General features: G+C 42.7%; 1 long non-coding RNA gene across 1 annotated transcript in view; it reads left to right on the top strand.

Annotated features, from left to right (window-relative positions):
* Window positions 1-723: 723 nt before the first annotated feature.
* LOC146789560 (uncharacterized) overlaps window positions 724-18,224 on the top strand; it is a 53,439-nt gene continuing 35,938 nt past the window's right edge. The window contains exon 1 of the long non-coding RNA XR_014970121.1: window positions 724-807. This is a non-coding gene — a long non-coding RNA (uncharacterized LOC146789560). The remainder of the gene's footprint in view (window positions 808-18,224) is intronic.

The following is an 18,224-nucleotide window of genomic DNA, read 5'->3' as shown; positions in this document are numbered from 1 at the left end:
GAGCCCGGAAGATACTGACCCCTCTCACAGTATCGAGCGGAAATGACCGGGAATTGAAGTAAGGAGAGCACTTAGCACACAGAAAAATACACAAACAATGTAAAAATCATTAAAAGGATTTTAAAAATCAAACTATAGAAACAATGTGCAAAGGTTAATTTTCGTTTTAAAAAAACAGCAGTAAAACGATGTGCCAAAGGATTTGCTTGTCTATGTTTAAAAAACAGCAGTACAACAATAAGCAAACAGCAAATGAGGTCTAGTAACGGAACAAACCGCTAAGGCTGCTTCGCCCGCGTAGCGCGCATATTTATGCGCCTGCAGCCCAAAACAACTAGAGCGCGCACTCCCAAAATGGCGCCTCTAGGTGTCCGGGAGCCCGGAAGATACTGACCCCTCTCACAGTATCGAGCGGAAATGACCGGGAATTGAAGTAAGGAGAGCACTTTGCACACAGAAAAATACACAAACAATGTAAAAATCATTAAAAGGATTTTAAAAATCAAACTATAGAAACAATGTGCAAAGGTTAATTTTCGTTTTTAAAAAACAGCAGTAAAACGATGTGCCAAAGGATTTGCTTGTCTATGTTTAAAAAACAGCAGTACAACAATAAGCAAACAGCAAATGAGGTCTAGTAACGGAACAAACCTCTAAGGCTGCTTCCCCGTGCAGTGCGCATATTTATGCGCCTGCAGCCCGAAACAACTAGAGCGCGCACTCCCAAAATGGCGCCTCTAGGTGTCCGGGAGCCCGGAAGATACTGACCCCTCTCACAGTATCGAGCGGAAATGACCGGGAATTGAGGTAAGGAGAGCACTTAGCACACAGAAAAATACACAGGCTTTAGCTGCTTTTTTTTAACGCATAGGCAGAAAAGTGCCACTAATGCGGCGTTAACTCGTTGTACATATGCTCCTAAAATTGAAGAATCTTGGGAGCAAGATGTACTTTTCTATTTCTTCATGGAATAGGATTTGACATAAAGTTGATTACCCCTCTTGTTCTGCTAGTACCACTCAAGCCTTGTGTTTCTTTTGCAATAGGTTGTTTTTAAACCCTTGCTCTCTTATTCCAAGTGAAACTTTTCGCTAATGATAATTGCTCGTCTAGTATTGTCAATCATGCAGATTTTCTCCATATGTTTTTTCTTTGCCTTAAGGTATCGCTCTTCTGGACCCAAATATGGCACAAAAGTTCTCCATTTTTTTCTATATCGATCCCCTATAATATTGTTTATATATTTCGTGGTGGATGTTTGGATAATTGGTTAGGGTTAAGGGTAAATTAGTTCATCTTCTCTTGGCAGTGGCCTTTCAAGTTATTACCTCTAATAGGAAAAACTTTAATAATATATCCTTTCTGACTTGGTGGAATCTGATTTGTCATAACCATGGATTGGATACTGCCTACTCTCCCACACTACAAATTGCCATCGAGAGGGATCTATTAGGGCTTCCTTTAACTTCCTATTTATCAAATCCTGATACTATTAATATTAGAGCTACTGAAATCCCTAAACCTCCCTTATTTCCCTTTTTATATTCTATTCCTGCTTATTAGTTTCTTTTCCATGCCTTCTACATTGTATGTTTCTTGATTACTTATAATCTTCTTATTTTTACAATCCTTTTCCTTTACACATTAGTCATAGGTTTTCTTTTTACTCCCTTTTTTGTTTTTCTTTTTTATCTTCCTTCCCTTCCTTTTTAAATAATAAAATTTACATAATGCTATGGTTATATTTGCAAAATGCATTTCTTTCTCTTTTATGTGACATGCATTATTCTTTCTAGGTTGAATGAGTGTATTGCTCAATTTGTATGTTCTTTTCTTTTTCTCATATTGCCCGATTCTTCTAATGTTCGCTTAACATTTTGCTGTATTTTCAAGAGTTTAATTTTCAATAAAGCATTGTTAAACTTAAAAAAGCAGTGCAGGGTGGCTGTGTGTTGCCCTATTACTTGCCACATTAACTGCGTGTAATTCTGTTTTTAATCTGATGCATATTGTGGTGACGCTACAGTTATTTTTAGGAACATCAATATATATGTTGCCGGTTCATCAACGTTATGCGTTTCCAGAGCAATGCGTTTGGACTCTGGATAGAGCTGAGAGCAATGAAAGTTACTCATTTACTTTGATAATGCATTTGGTTAATATGCTTTTCAGTTTAGTAGAAAGATAAATAAATATAAAATATTTATGGCTCACAAGACTACTTAATGATGTATTTTTTATTGTTTTTCTTTTATGAAAGATGCAGAACCAATCCAAAATAAGATGGGATAAAACCAGACATTTTATAAAGAATGACATGGACTTTAGGTAATTGTGAGAGTATATGGCTAAGGGAACTGGGGGACCAGGTTCGAGTCTCCTCCTCGTCTCAACATCCTGTTATTCTAAGCAAATCACTCAATCTCCCCTTGTCAAACAAAAAAAACACCCATAAATGAATGTGTCCGTATGCAATGTAACTGGTGCTCATGTAAAGCGCTCCAATACCTCCGTGTCCAGTTCGCACTCTATAACACTGCAAAAACAGAAAAGTGGTTTCATACATTTTATTCCATCAAGCGCAAGATTCTTCTTCACAGCCTTTACATTTTGAGGTACAATTCTGCGATCTTCATAAATGTAATTGTATTACCATCTCATATGTCTTCGGCATCTTCTATCTTTATTGGTCTTGCAAGCAGAACAACACATTTGGTAGAACATAACCTTATGTCGCAGGTGTAAGAGCTCATTTGTTAAGTATCACATTATATCTGCGTCGTTCGGGGTATTCTAAGCATTCAGCAAATAGATCTCTTACGCATTTGAGCCCTTCATGACAGAATAATGCTTTTCTGTTGAAACTTCTGCCTCTTTCTTACGGAACATATAACAACGCTGCCGGTGATTGCTTGAAACAAAAATGCTTCCATTAGAAGTACATGTGGCCAGTCCAGATATGAATTAGCTGCGCGCGTCCATTTCGTTAAAACCACAATTTTCATGCAAAATTTCTGTTTTCAAATTTGTCATGAACGCTTATCTTAGTTGATTCTATTCCTGAATGAACTGATATTTTCCAAACTTCAAGTGAGATACATGTTAATTGGCACTGGGCACTGGCACCTGTGTGGACTGTCCATCACATGTGTGTCTTTTGGCCTCTGTGGACCGTCCATCACCTGTGTGTCTTTTGACCTCTGTGAATCATCCATCACCTGTGTATCTTTTGACCTCTGTGGACCGTCCATAACCTGTGTGTCTTTTGGCCTCTGTGAATCGTCCATCACCTGTGTATCTTTTGACCTCTGTGGACCGTCCATCACCTGTGTGTCTTTTGACCTCTGTGGACCGTCCATCATCTGTGTGTCTTTTGACCTCAGTGGACCGTCCATCACCTGTGTGTCTTTTAAACTCTGTGGACCGTCCATCATCTGTGTGTCTATTGACCTCAGTGGACCGTCCATCACCTGTGTGTCTTTTGGCCTCTGTGGACCATCCATTACCTGTGTGTCTTTTGGCCTCTGTGGACCGTCCATCACCTGTGTGTCTTTTGACCTCTGTGGACCGTCCATCACCTGTGTGTCTTTTGACCTCTGTGGACAGTCCATCATCTGTGTGTCTTTTGACCTCAGTGGACCGTCCATCACCTGTGTGTCTTTTGGCCTCTGTGGACCGTCCATCACCTGTGTGTCTTTTGACCTCTGTGAATCGTCCATCACCTGTGTATCTTTTGACCTCTGTGGACCGTCCATCACCTGTGTGTCTTTTGACTTCTGTGGACCGTCCATCACCTGTGTGTCTTTTGGCCTCTGTGGACCGTCCATCACCTGTGTGTCTTTTGGCCTCTGTGGACCAGCCTACGCTTTGACCCTCACAGTTCTTTCTGACAATCACCTGGATGCTTCTCCTTAGCCGTGTGACAGCCGCCTGTGCTTTGGCAGGACTGTCACCTTGCTCAGCTGGTCCAGCTCTGATGGTAGCGTGCATCCCACATGACTATAGCTTTAGCCCCCTCTGGCCAAGTGGGCTCCTCCCAAGACACACCTTCTCCTTTCTGATGGATTTCGAGTGATGGTGTCATTGATACAGAGAATGTCTTTCCGTTGATCTGTGGAAACAACAGCTGAGGGCAGAAGGGAATGTGCAAGAAGCGATACATGTATTCATCAACCACCACTAAGATAGGGTCAACCCTTGGGTACAGTGTTTAAAAGACACTACAACTTTATATCTGCGCTTATGGAGCATGTTCTGCACCATTCAAATAGTTATAAATAAATTGTAGTATATGTTTTTTTTGCCTTCAGGTAATTAGCCACCTTCTTCCGTAACAAACTGAGAGACCTTCAAACTAGGCAGGTGCCATTTGTAATAAACCACCCTGAAGCAGGTTTGTGCATTGCTTGGTCAGCAGAGGGATTGCCAAAACATGCTGAATCCATTATAGGTGAGCAAATATGTGTACTGGGATTTTAAACTTTCTGACATGTTCTTAAGAAATCTAAGACATATAAAGACCATCTGTTCATAATGTCACCAATCCGCCTTTCTTGTGTATTGGCTATAGTTGAAAACAATGGAGGTTATAACACTTTAATTCAGTTTATACACCTGTGGTGTGGGCAGGGGGTGGGATCAACATAAAATCGTGGGACACAAATATATAAAATTATAGTGATGAGAACAATACCATAGGCTAGCATTTTCGAAGTATGTTGTTTGCTTCTTTTAATATTGTTGTTAAAAATAGTTTTGTGTGTATTTGGTGTATGGTTTTAATGTATTAAAATGATGTTTAAATGTTTCTATTCTAGCATTTTGTAACATAATATTAGGAGCAGGATATTGCATTTATAATGAAATAGGGTGTGGAGCAAATTGTAATATTTTTTGATACATTTTATTCAAATCTTTTCAAGGTCCAAGGTTTTTTTGGGCATTTGCGGAATATAGTTTATTGATTATTGTTCCTATTCTGGTCTTTTATTAATTTTTTCAATTTGTTGTTGGGTTCAATTTTGTTTTTGGAAAATACATTTTTTGGAGAGTTTAATTTATATTAGAGAACTATGGAATCCTGCTGTAATACTAAAATGTAGGTTAAGTATTCAGTCATATATAAGTACTTTATTTTTGTCAATTTATTTACTATTTTTCAGAATTTCTTTTTAATTTCTCAATTTTTAAAAAGAAATTCTTAATTCGTTTTGATAGTATTTATTTTTTGAATGTCTGATAAAAATTGATTATTTTAATATTTTTTAAATGTTTTAAAAAAAATTGGAAAATGTATTGCTAAGTATATTTTTATTAAAAAGTATATTGCATGTGTGGCATTTATTTATTTAGTTTCGCAAATTGAATCGGTCAAACCTGGGATTAGGGCCTGTAAATATGAGGTTCTGCAGGGTTCTTCCTTGAGCCCCACATTATTTAATATATTTTTGAGGACGCTGGCCCAATTGATCCGTAGCAAAGAAATGTCAGTTTATGAACTATGCAGATGATACACAGTTCATCCTCTCACTAGACACCTCCCGCCCAGGATCCCTTGATGCCTTTCACAACTGTATGCATAGTATCACTAAATACCTCAGCCTAACCTCTTTGGATTTTAATAGAGAAAAACAGAGGTAATGTGTTGCTCCACCGGTATGGTGCCGAGGGAAAGCATACCTGCAATAGTATCGGCAGTGAGAAACTTTGGATTCCATTCCGATGCGTACTTGACATTTGCAAATAAATAAATTGTCTTCCTTCTGTTGTACAGGATTGGCATTTTTGTACAAAATACTTCCATTCTTGCCACAGCAACTAAGGCCTCTGATTGTGGAGGCTACAATCCTGGGCATACTTTAGTATGGAAATTCCTTGTTCTTGGGCGCTCTTGTTTATATTATGAAATGTCTGTATAGAATTCAGACAGCAGTCGTCCGCCTAACTCTATCTCTCTCGTAGATCCTTGACATCTGCCACCTAGGACCCATTACACCAGAGGTCTTCAAACATTTTTACTCCGAGCCCCCCCTAAGCAAAATGTTTTGAGGTCGGCCCCCTCCAAAACTTTATGGCAAGAATTGGGGGAGTGGTAGGGACATTGCTGTGTGCAGGGAGCTGGGCTTATGAGATGATTTCAGGAATAATTTTTCTATAGTTTATAAATATGAGACTTGTAAAAAAGCAAATGCAGCAAACAAGCACAGATATCCCAAATAAACTGCTCTCCATAATTGGGATGTTGTGAGCCCCTCACACTCTTTGACCCCAATGCAACTACACCTGCCACACTAATGATAACTGTAGTCCTGAGTAGCAGGCTATTTCCTCTGCATCTTTTACCTCTTCCCCACCATGACAGATCATCACCTCGGTCCTAATGCTTTAAAGGAAAACAAGCTCCGATGCCCCTTTTTTAAAGGTAGACAGTCATAACTGTGAGGCAGTGGGCCCCTCAAATCCCTGGGCCCAGTCCTGCTGCATCTACTTCCTTTATGATAACCAGCAGTGGCCACTTAGACACTCGGCAGGAGTACCATCTTCACTAATGAATGTCCCCTTAAAAAAAAACACTTATATTGTCCCCTTCTTTGGGGCATCTCTCTGAAGAAGCTGTCTCTGGCCATTTGTAAACATAAAAATGAGTCCCCATTCTGAGCCTTCTCTTTGACAATATCTATGAATCTTGTTCCTTTCCTCTGTCTTGTAGACCATTACTGTGAGGTCCCAGGGATCTAGAGGATCAGGGCTCTGCATCTGAATGCAACCCTGCTGGCCTTATAGCTGCCACCCCATGGACTCAGCTTTCACAAAAAAACTTCCCCTGAATGGTTAATATTGACCTTGAGGTGCCTCCGCATGAAAGTGAAGGGTGTGGTGGTAGTGCAGAAAGTTAAAAAAGAAACCAACCTTCTTCTCAGCCATCAATTGATCGAGTCACTTAAAGCCAGAACCATTGGAATTATGAGTATCTGCAGCAGCAGCGTTTTCCACATAATTATCAGTTTATTGCATTTGCTATATAAATGCAGATTTCAACAAAAAAAATTAGATTCTAGCTCAAACGAAACAAAAGTTACTTAAAGCATGACAAACTGTCCCGGAGCAGTGGAAGGCCCATTGCAAAGCTTGACTGGTAATCTTGTAGTTGCTTACTGCTGTATTTGGGGGCGAACGACCTTTACAACACGGTCGTTACACCGCAATACATTTACATTGCGGTCATTACAATGCAAGTCGTTACAACGACTTGCGCTGGATGGCGCTATACACTAAGGAATAGTATGATTTACTATTCCAACACCTTCCCTACTATTACGTAGGCTGGAGTTGGAATAGTAAATCATACTATTCCTAAGTCCAGCGCCCTCCAGTGCAAGTCGTTGTAACGACTTGCGTTGTAATAAATGCGATGTAACGTACCACGATGTAAATCATTGCGTTATAACATCACATATTCGTATTTGAGTGTTAAACTGGTACTAAGGTGGTGAAATATTACCCCTGACAGAGTTACCTTGAGCTAAAATGACAAAATAATGAAGTAATGCTAACCACAAAATATGGCACATTGTGCCAAATAATTTACCTTTTCTTGCTGCACAATTTAGTCAAACCTGCCGCATAATGTGGTCCTCTTCTGCTGCATAATTCCAGTGGCTCTGCTTAAAGCTTAATGGTGGCAAATATTTATTATTTTTAAGGTGTAACGTAAGGGTGTTATCAGCTGAGATCTGGAATAGTGGAAACACTTACAAAAATGTCTGCATTAGATACAGTTTCATTACTTATAGCTAAAAAGTATGTTTTGTAAGAACTTGTTTTATCTCAATGATTGCATCATTTTGCAGCAGCCTAGCTTAGAGTATGTAAATACTATTTTAAAACAATGACTTACATATTCACAGTGCTTTCTGCCACAGGCTGGGACCTCGTAACACTATAAACAGGGCCACTGGAATTATGCGGCAGGAGAAGGGCAAATTATGTAGCAGGGTTGACTAAATTCTGCAGTAAGCAAAGGCTAATTATGCTGAATAATGCTACATATTTTGTGATAGTATTACTGCATTATTTTGCAATTTTTACACTGGCTTTTATTGCCCCTCATAAGTACCACATTAACACCCACCTATAGCAATAAGCAACAGAAAGGTGACCAGTCAACCTTTAAAAAGGGCCTTCCACTGCGAGGTAAAATGTGGTGCTGCATTTTTATTAACTTTTGAACTGTTTGAGCTAGAAATACGTTTTTTTGTTAAATGCTGCAGATTATACAGCAGATAATGGATTATGTGGCAAATGCGGGAAATCCCTAACTATGAGCTGTGAGTGCAGGGTGAGTGGGAAAGTGAAGGGTGAGAATGAGGAGGGGGTGTGGCTAACCGCCTAACATGGTGGACACAGATTGAAGAGGGTCCGGCCCCGGGAATCATAATCCTGTCACGTCATCGAGAACTGTGCTGCATCGAGCTTTTGTTCATCGCACCACTTGGACAGAGCTTGTGTCCGAATATTAAGCGTGTATCTGGCATCTACCGGTAAAACCATCAAGGCGGGCCTGCCTGGCGGTGTGGCCTAGCTGGCGAGGGGCAACTCGCGATAGCGTTCTGTGCCTGTCTTCTGCAACGCCGTGAACACGCGGAGAGGAGCGGGGTACACGGCTGATCCCACGCTGCCGCCACAAACTGCCCGACACCAAAGGAGTGGCTCTACAGAAAGCAAGGGCGTTCATGCCCTGAGGTGGGTGAACCGCGTCCTCCGCCGGCACCCGGATAGCTTATTCCCAGGGAACCACGCGGGAGTAGACTGGTGCATGCCTGGTGGCAGAGACTATAGCATGATATCACCCGAGTAGGGTGACCAACCGTCCGTAAATTTCACGGACAGTCCGTAATTTCAGACGTCTGTCCGTTGTCCATGAAGGATTCTTTAACGGACGCCATTTGTCCGTAATTTTAACCAGGCACCGGTCGCACCACCCTAAAGCCGGCACAGCTTCCACCCACCTCCCTTCTTGACTCCGACGCTGTTGAGGTCGGGTGTAATAGACTCCGATGCAGTACCAAAGCTCAGATACCCAGCAGCATTGAAGAGGCACAGCGGGATGGCAACCCTCACACCTTCAGCCCTTGATGAGCTGTCAAAAGGTGCTTGAAGGTGACTGAGAGGGAGGGGCTGCAGCTTCAGGATCAGGGGCATCTATTCAGATGCAAACAGCCCTGAATGCGTCATGTCTCTGCAATTTAGAGGGGCCTCACACATTCCATTTCTGCCCAGGGCCCCAAACATCCTAGAACCGGGCCCTGATTACACCAAGGCAGCACGTGGTTCTCTTCACAGAGCTTAATTACTGTCACTAAATTGTAAGAAAACCTCGGTTCTTCAAACATGCAGTCTATAATGTAATAAATAAATAAAAAAGAAATGGCGCAATCGCACCCACACTGATTAACAAAGTATGGAGGAGAATCAGTTAAATCAGTTCTCTTGGAGTATCTTCTTTAAGTACTATACATCACAGTGGGGGATGGCAAAACTAACATTTTGGAAAGAGAGCCTGTCTTCTTGTTGTCCTGTCCAGGAGGGGGTGAGGATCCCTACCCCACCCTGGAAGAGACCAAGATGATACTAGAATACTGCATGCCCACCCCTGTGCCCACCCTGGTAGATCCTGTTCCCCCTCCTGTGATGGCTCCTACCCCTCCCCAAGTGATGGCTCCTGTCCCCCCATGTGGTGGCTCCTGTTCCCCCCCCCCGCCTGTGATGGCTCCTGTCCCTCCCTGTGGTGGATCCCGTCTCCGCCCTGGGTGGCTTCTGTCCCATTCCTGGAATGGCTCCTTCAGCGAGGGTGACGTTCTTGATGGGCCTCTTCTCAAAAAGGCTCAGCTCAAAATGAATATGAAAAGTTGGGCGAGTGAGTAAGTGAAGGGATGGCTGGATGAATTAGTGAAATGGTGAATGGACGAATGAAAGATTGAAAAGATGGACAATGAGGGAGGATGGATTGATGAGTGAGTGGAGAGATGGATGAGAGAAAAGGTAAATAGCTGAATGTATGGGTGGAAGGGTAGCTGGATGGGTAAAAGGGTGGATGGATGAATGAAAGGATGGATGAGTGAAAAGGTGGATGATGAGTGAGTGAGTGGGTGGATGGATGAGTGAAATGATGGATAGATTGATGAATTGATAAGTGCAAGGGTGAATGGATGGACGGATGAGTGAAAGGGTGGGTGTAAGGATGGATGAGTGAGTGAAAGGGAGGGTAGATGGACAAAAGGATGAATAGATGAGTGAAGGAGTGAAAGGATAGATGGATGAGAAAGGATGGATGAGTGATAGGGTCAATGGATGGATTCATGAGTGGATGAGTAGATGGATGGGTGGGTGGATGGATGAAAGGAAGGATGACTAAGTGAAAGGGTCGATAGAGAGAGAAAGGGAGGATAGATGGATGACTGAAAGGGGGTATGGGTGGAAGGATGAGTGACTGGGTGGATGGATGAGTAAGTGAAAGGATGGCTGGATGGGTGAAAGGGTAAATGGCTGGATGGATGGGTAGAAGAGTGGATGGATGAGTGTACCAATGGATAGGGTGAAAGGGTGGATGGATGGATAAGGGATTGATGAGTGAAAGAATGGATGAAGGGATGGATGAGTGAAATGATAGATGGAAGGATACATGATAGGTTTGCAAATGGTTGAATATGTTTGGATATGGCCGGGCTTACTTATATACTATTGCGCGACCTCCTCTGATGTGTCTGTAAAACTTACCTATTGTCCTGAAGTTTTGTCCTGAATTTTTACCTCCTGTCCTGAATTTGTGTCCTGAATTTTGACCCTTTGTCCTGAATTTTTACACTCACCATCCTGAATTTGCACCAATGCCAGTTGGTCACCTTACACCCGAGGCGGTGGCGAATGCGTGGCTGACTCGGGCAGAACCCCAACCATGATGGACTGACGCCTGGAACACTGCACTAGAAGAGCAGCAGGTAATCTGTCTGCACAAGAGGGCTCGATTAGTGCGGGGGACCTGCCGGGAGAGCGGAGCTGTGCGGATGTGATCGGAGGCGCACCGAGGCTGACTCCGGCCCATTGGCCTCTATCCTAAACACGAGGTAAGGCATCCTAGACCAGAGAATGAACCCGTGACTACCGCTGGGCAGGAGCACCGAGGGGGCACACTGTTTAACAAGGAGCCTCAGTCGCTGAGGCTGTGCAGACCGGCTGGCCTACAATACTGCTTTCCCCTACCACCCTGCCTGATTGTGGACACGGTCTGTGCGGGCGCACAGATGGGCGCCTGGAAGGCATGCAAATACAGCCAGAGACCCCACAACACCTTGCCTGGATCCTGCAAGGGCTATTAATAGCCTAGAATCACTGAAAGTACTCGATAACCTGACTGCAGCCTCCTGATAGCTGCACCATCCAGACATGACTGCTGCTAAAGCCAACCCAAATAGGTCTTGCTGTGAATAGTGTAGATAGGAGTGGATCGCTGTAACTTGGGGCTGGTGATGAAGGTCTAGAACCAGACTGCACTTGGCTGAAGTGACACACACGCCGCAGCTCACCAAAGGCTGCTCATGCTCCATGTAAGCCCTGACTGTGCTAACATTTCTGAGGGTGGTCGATGCAACATGACCCAAATTAAAGCTGTACAGGATATTTAAGAACCATCACAGAAGCCCTGACTGTACATAGCAAAGACTTGTCTAATTGAGTATACCACACCCTCATAGCCCGGATACACTCCTCGGAGGAAACGCGTATTTAACTAGCAACACAACAGTCGCATATCTCGTCGCCACCCACCCACGTGAATACCCATAATGTGAAGGAAGGCAGATACGAGCAATGGGGCGACCCAAGGGGAAAAACCAGGAGACAACAGCCGCTACTAACCACTCCACGGAGGACCCGGATAACTCTATGTGGTCGTCATCGCCAAATTCCACCCCACCCCACGAACGCAGAGGCACCCCAAGACAAACTGGACCTAATCTTATAGGAAGTCAGGGACTCCCGAAAGGACATCAAAAAGCAGATCGGATCGCTCACTGTGGGTTTCATTTTTTTTTGTTACTTTTATTTTTGGTTTGCAGTAAGTATATAAAAATGACATCACTTCAACATGAGATATCAGTGCAAAGATTCAAATTTCCAATTTACCACATACAAGAATAACACCAATTCTTTATCTACTCAAAAAATACTAAATCAAGAGAAGAGGCAGAGGGGAAAAGAAAAAAGAAAAAAGAAAAAGAAAAAAAAAACAAAAAAAAAAAAAACCTCTACCTTCTTACTCCTCTGCAAGACTGGCCTCTCTCCACTTTGTGTTAGGAGCCCAGATGCTTTCCCCAAAATCCCCTACTTTTTTCCCTTTCTGTGCATACAAAGAAATCTCAATATTTTGCATACCTAATAATCTAGAAAGCCACATTTGAAAGGAGGGGGGTACTGTATCTTTCCAGCCTGCAGAAATTAATAACCGAAATACAGCCACAGAAATAAACACCAGGGCCGCCTCCGTTTTCACAAATTTTAGTCTGTTGTCCGTACCTAGAACCATTAAAGTAGATGACAAAGGTATTTTTTTTTCTAACAACATCTCCCAAAATTTTTCTATCTCCCTCCGTATTCCCAGCAGAGACCCACATTCAAAAAACATATGAAGTTGGTCTGCCTCGCCTACCTTACATCTGGGACACGTATCGTCCTCCCTTATACCCCAGGCATATAACTTTGCGGGGGTGTAATATAAGTTAAACAACGTTTTATAATGCTGTGCCCTCAAATTAGTAGAGCAAAATATTTTCTTATTTAATAGGAGGACGAGGTCTAAGTCAATGTCGGGATTTCCCAATTTTATAGCCAGAGCTGCTTCTGTTTTTTCTAAACCATCCTGAATTTCCCCACATAGTAGGTTATAAAATACCCTGATCTTCTCACTCCCTTTAACCAGCTGGACGATGATGGGAAATTCAGCTAACAATAAAATCCTTGGTCTTACAGCCTTCAGCCAGCTAATCACTTTAGTATAAAGTAGCCAATGATTTAAGGAAATGCCAAATCTAGATTTGTAGAGCCTCAAATCCCAAAATCTGACCTCCCCTCATTATGTCACCAAGTGTCTTAACTCCTAGCTCTTCCCAGACTTGCAGATTCCTATCTGCTACCATCTGCGGGAATAGTCTAGAATTGTATAGATGTAAATATCGGTTTATCTTTGGGATTCGACAAAACTTTGAGATGGCTCTCCAGACCCCCCATACACCTCCCAATACCTTAAAGTGGGCCTTCCTGTAGTATCTACGATCAATTTCCCGCATTAAAAGACCAAATGCTTTTCTCCCAACTAATAACTCATAAATTGTGGGAAGAGTCTGACTGCCATGAATTCCCTGAATGAATTGTGGCTCTGGCCAAAAAAGAATAGACATATGAATCAATAAACAAGACCAATGATACAACCTCAAATTCGGTAATACCAAGCCGCCCCTATCCCTAGGGAGAGACAAAAGGTTAGTAGAGCGCCTGACTCTCCCGTACTGCCATACAAATTTTATAAAAATAGATTCCAGACTTTTGATTGTTTTTTCATCTATAAGAAGAGGTATGGCTCGAAATAGATAAAGAACTTTGGGGAACATTGTCATTTTTAGAACATTGACCCTTCCTATCAATGAAAGGTGTAAAGCATCAATTCTTCTTAAATCTTTTTCTATAGATTGACTCAATGGACTGAAATTCTCATCTATAATCTTGGCTATTGAAGCATTGATTCTGACCCCTAGATATATAGCCGATTCTACAAATCTTTCATCTGTTATAATAATATTTTTGGTACATATTATTTGTGTTTTAGATTCATTTAATAGATAACCTGAATATTCGCCAAAGTCCTTTGCCATTCGTATTAGCTCAGGGAATGCCTGGTGCGGATCAATCGTGATCACAGCCAGGTCATCCGCATACGCCAGAATCTTGGTTCATGCCCCTCACGTATCACAGGTCTAATTCTTGGACAACCTAATATCCTTTGAATAAGCGGATCAATATATAGGGCGAAGAGAATTGGGGAGCAAGGACATCCTTGACGCGTACCACGATTTATTGTTATAATATCAGAACTCTGACCCATAACCACAACTCGGGCGACTGGATTAACATACATTGCCGTGAGTGCTCTTATAGATTTCTCTCCAAATCCTCTTCCTGCTAGAATCCCCCAAAGAAAATTCCAAACCACTCGGTCGAAGGCCTTCTCTGCATCGAGCAGGATCATGGCCATCTCGTCTCCCACAACGGACTGAGCATCAAACAAAGTTATTGCCCTCCTGATGTGATCCGTAGTACCACGCCCTGGTACAAACCCATGTTGCCACGGGGAGACCAGGCAGCCAATGACCCTGCCCAACCTTTTTGCCAAAATTTTTGAATATAGTTTAGTGTCCGCATTGATTAAAGATATAGGGCGATATGAGCCCGGTTTCTCCCTGGGTTTGCCCTTTTTGTGAAAAACCACTATATTGGTTTCCCTCCATGAATCTGGAACCACCCCTGTAGATACCACACCATTGAATAAGTCAATTAAAAGCGGAATAATCTCTGCCGCAATGCATTTATAGATCTCCAATGGAATCCCATCAGGGCCCGAAGCCTTACCAATGGGTAGTTCCTGCAAAGCAATTACTATCTCATTCTCACTGATGTCCTGTTCCAACTCTTCCCTGGCAGCATTACCAAGCCTAGGACCATTATCAACAAACTCTTGAACTCGATGACCACCTAAATTTTCTTCAGTATAAAGGCCTTGATAAAAATTCTTAAAAACCTGAAGAATATCCTTAGCTTCGGTAAACTCTATCCCATTATCTTCTATTTTGATGATATTATTTCTAACTCTTTCTTGCTTAATTTGTAATGCCAGAATTCTGCCAGCTTGCTCGCCGGTTTCATAGCGTTGAAGCCTCGAAGTTTGGTATTCACTTACTGCCCTAAGTGTAACCAGCTTCTGCAGGTCGGCTTTAACTACTAACAATTTCCTTTGGCTCTCAATGGTCTCTCTGCCTTGTGTTATATCAGAAGTGTGTTGTTCCTCAGCTCCTGATAATTCTCTCATTAGCCTTTCAACCTCACTCCTATCTTCTCTTCTCAATCTTGCAGCACAGCTTATTAATTCACCTCTTAAGGCTGCCTTGAACGTCTCCCACACAATATTTCGTGAGGCGCTGTATCTATTAGCAGAAAATAATTCTCCAACCCATTTCCTTATATGAACTACAAATCTTTTATCTTGTAGTAATTTCCTTTCAAAAGTCCACCTGGTGGGTACTCTTTCTAATCTCTCCAATTCATATATTAAAACCAAAGGGTTGTCATCCGATAATAGCTTTGGAAATTTAGATATTGCTACTCTGTTACTTTCTGAATCTGATACAAAAAAGTAATCCAATTTGGTATATCTCTGATGTGGATTTGAGAAATACGTATATCCTGGATCTTTAGGCTCCTTCATCCGCCATACATCTAATAGCCCATGTGATCTTATAAGAGATGAGACAGCCCTGAAGATTCTGGGCTTTCGTCCAAAATAAACTTTATTCGGATCCCAATCTGCTGAAATATTTAGGTCACCACAGAGAATTATAGGGGTTACCCAAGTGGCTAACTCTACTTCCAAAAAATCAAAAATCTCTGGATCATCATTATTAGGTCCATACACTACACATAGTGTAAAGCCCTTTTCTAGCTCCACTAAAACCCATCTCCCATTACTATCCGCTTTGGTCCGTCCCACTCCTCCCAAAGATGATCTGACCAGAACTGCTACTCCCCTATTTGTCGAGGATTGTGTTGAGCAAACCCCTAATTCATAGCCACTCATATACATGAGATTCCTTTTAGCCCATGGAAGGTGTGTTTCTTGGAGGCATAACACATCCAATCTATTATACTTCACAAAGTGAGCTAGATTTTGTCGCTTCCTGTGATCATTCAGTCCACCAATATTAATAGAACAAATCCTAATATTCGTCATCCTGTGAATTTATTTGAAGAACTAGGGAAACAAACACTACCTGAAGCCTTAACTGAAGACTATTAACAAGATCTTTACACTGAAAATTAAACCCATAATATTCCGAACTGCAACTTTTTCTCCCTTTTCCTGTTTTCAAGCCCCCCCCAACCTCCCCCCGCCCCCTCCAACCCCTGACCTTCCCCCTCCCCCACCACCCAAACCTGACCTACCCCTAACTGTGGAGCGCTCAGACCTTGTCTGTGCACGTGATGAGCTGCGGTGCTTGCGGTGAAAGGCAGAAAAATAAGTCATTACTAAATAACCCCTTATATCTACAGCCTATAACAGAAAACATATACCACATGTGCCGAAAAGGTAAAAGACACTATAGAACATATAAACAAGACTACTTGAGATTCAACTTTTTTTTTTTTAAACTCCCTGACCCTAAGAATAGTCAGAGTCTAATTCCCGATAAAGGCAATAGAGTCCAAGTACTCCTTAGCTTTGATTTCAGAGCTAAAGAATAGAGTTTTGCCATCAGATATCACTTTAAGCTGTGCCGGTTTAATCAAAAAAGCTTGTATTTTTTTGTCTTGAAAAGGCTTAATCATCTCCCTTAATCTGCATCTTCGCTCGACTGTCGAATGGCAATAGTCTGGACGGACAAAAAACGAGATACCTTCGCCAGCTCTTCTCGCATCCGGTCTCGCTTTTTCGGCGATAGACTGTCTCAAGATAAAGTTTCCAAAAAACACCAGTATCGCTCTGGGTTTATCACCTCCTCTCGCGTTTTTACGTATTTTGAAGGGTGTACGGTGGACACGCTGGATCTCAGTGACCCAGTTCCAACTGGAGAGTTCTGGGAAAGCCTGCTCAAAGAGCTTGATGATATAGGCCTTTATATCGAGACCCTCCACCCCCTCCGGGACCCCCAAGACCCTCAAATTATTTTGAGGAAGCCTATTTTCCAGCTGTTCTGTTTTCCACTGGAGATCCACCACCTGGGCACATTGAGCATTAATCTTAGAAGTAGAGTCGGCTGCTTCTGCCTCCATTGTTACTATTCTCTCTTCCAAGTTTGAAACTCTATCCCCGGTATTAGCACAAGCCTTAGACAGTTTTCTCACTACGCCCTGCATCTTCCTCATCGCTGCCTGGACCTTACGATTGTCCTGGCGTGTCTCCTCTCTATGTGCGATAATTTCTTGATGAATCGTCTCCAATAATGAGAGATTGGTATTATTGGCGCCAGGATCTTCCTGAAGAGGAAGAGTGGGGGGTTGATTAAAGCTGATATCACAGCGGCTCTGAGCTTTATGTCTTATCGCCATAGGGGGTCTGGTTGCTATTACTGGGGCATCCACTTCTAGGTTGCTATCTGAGCCGCCTTCAGACTCCGGATCAGAACTGTCTTCACCATCTTCCGACCAACCGGCCCCCTCAGAAGTTGAAAAGAAGCACTCGCTTGGAACTTTCTCCTTTTCGCTGCAAGGATCTCCCAATTCAGAATCCGACTCAATTCTTAAAAGGCCCATATCAGAGGTATCCTCTAGTCGCGTTGCTGATATTTCACCAATGTCTACCGTAATAGCTTCTAGCCTCGGTTTACTTGAGTCTAGCCGCATTGAGTTCTGAGGTGTCTGATCCACTTCCGCCCGAGGAACATTTTTTGAAACCACTTTTTCCACTATCTTAATCTGGGGATGCAATTTAGTAAACATTACACTGTCGTCCTCCTGGTTTATTGCAAAGGTTAATGGCTCAATGTTAGAGTCTACTTTCGACCCCCCCATTGGGCCTCTGTCCTTCGGTGCAATAGTGTTACCCTCCATCAACTCGACCGTAGCCACCGCAGCCTCCATTACCCCCTCCTTCTCCTTACCAGCTTTTGGAAAAATATCTGCGATTGAGGTGGGAGCCTGGCGAGTTTTCGTCGTACTTTGTAGATGTTTTCTTTCTCTTTCAAGAGAGAGCTCATTTGCCTCGGCCTCGATACCGCCATCCTCCCGAAGCGCTTTCTTCCTTTGGGACGCTGTTTTCAGTCCGGCCGCAATTTTTGGAGCCATCCTGCTTCTTCGCGTCCTCGCCTTTCTTTGTCTTTCAGTAAACCTGTATGAAATAGCAAGACCACTATCACAGCTCCACTCCGCTCCTGTCCTGGTGAGAGTCCGCTCTATATGCTCGACAG

This window comes from Triturus cristatus, chromosome 10 (genome assembly GCF_964204655.1).
Source record: "Triturus cristatus chromosome 10, aTriCri1.1, whole genome shotgun sequence".
In the NCBI taxonomy this organism is placed as follows: Eukaryota; Metazoa; Chordata; class Amphibia; order Caudata; family Salamandridae; genus Triturus; species Triturus cristatus.
This window is presented reverse-complemented; position numbering and strand designations above follow the sequence as displayed.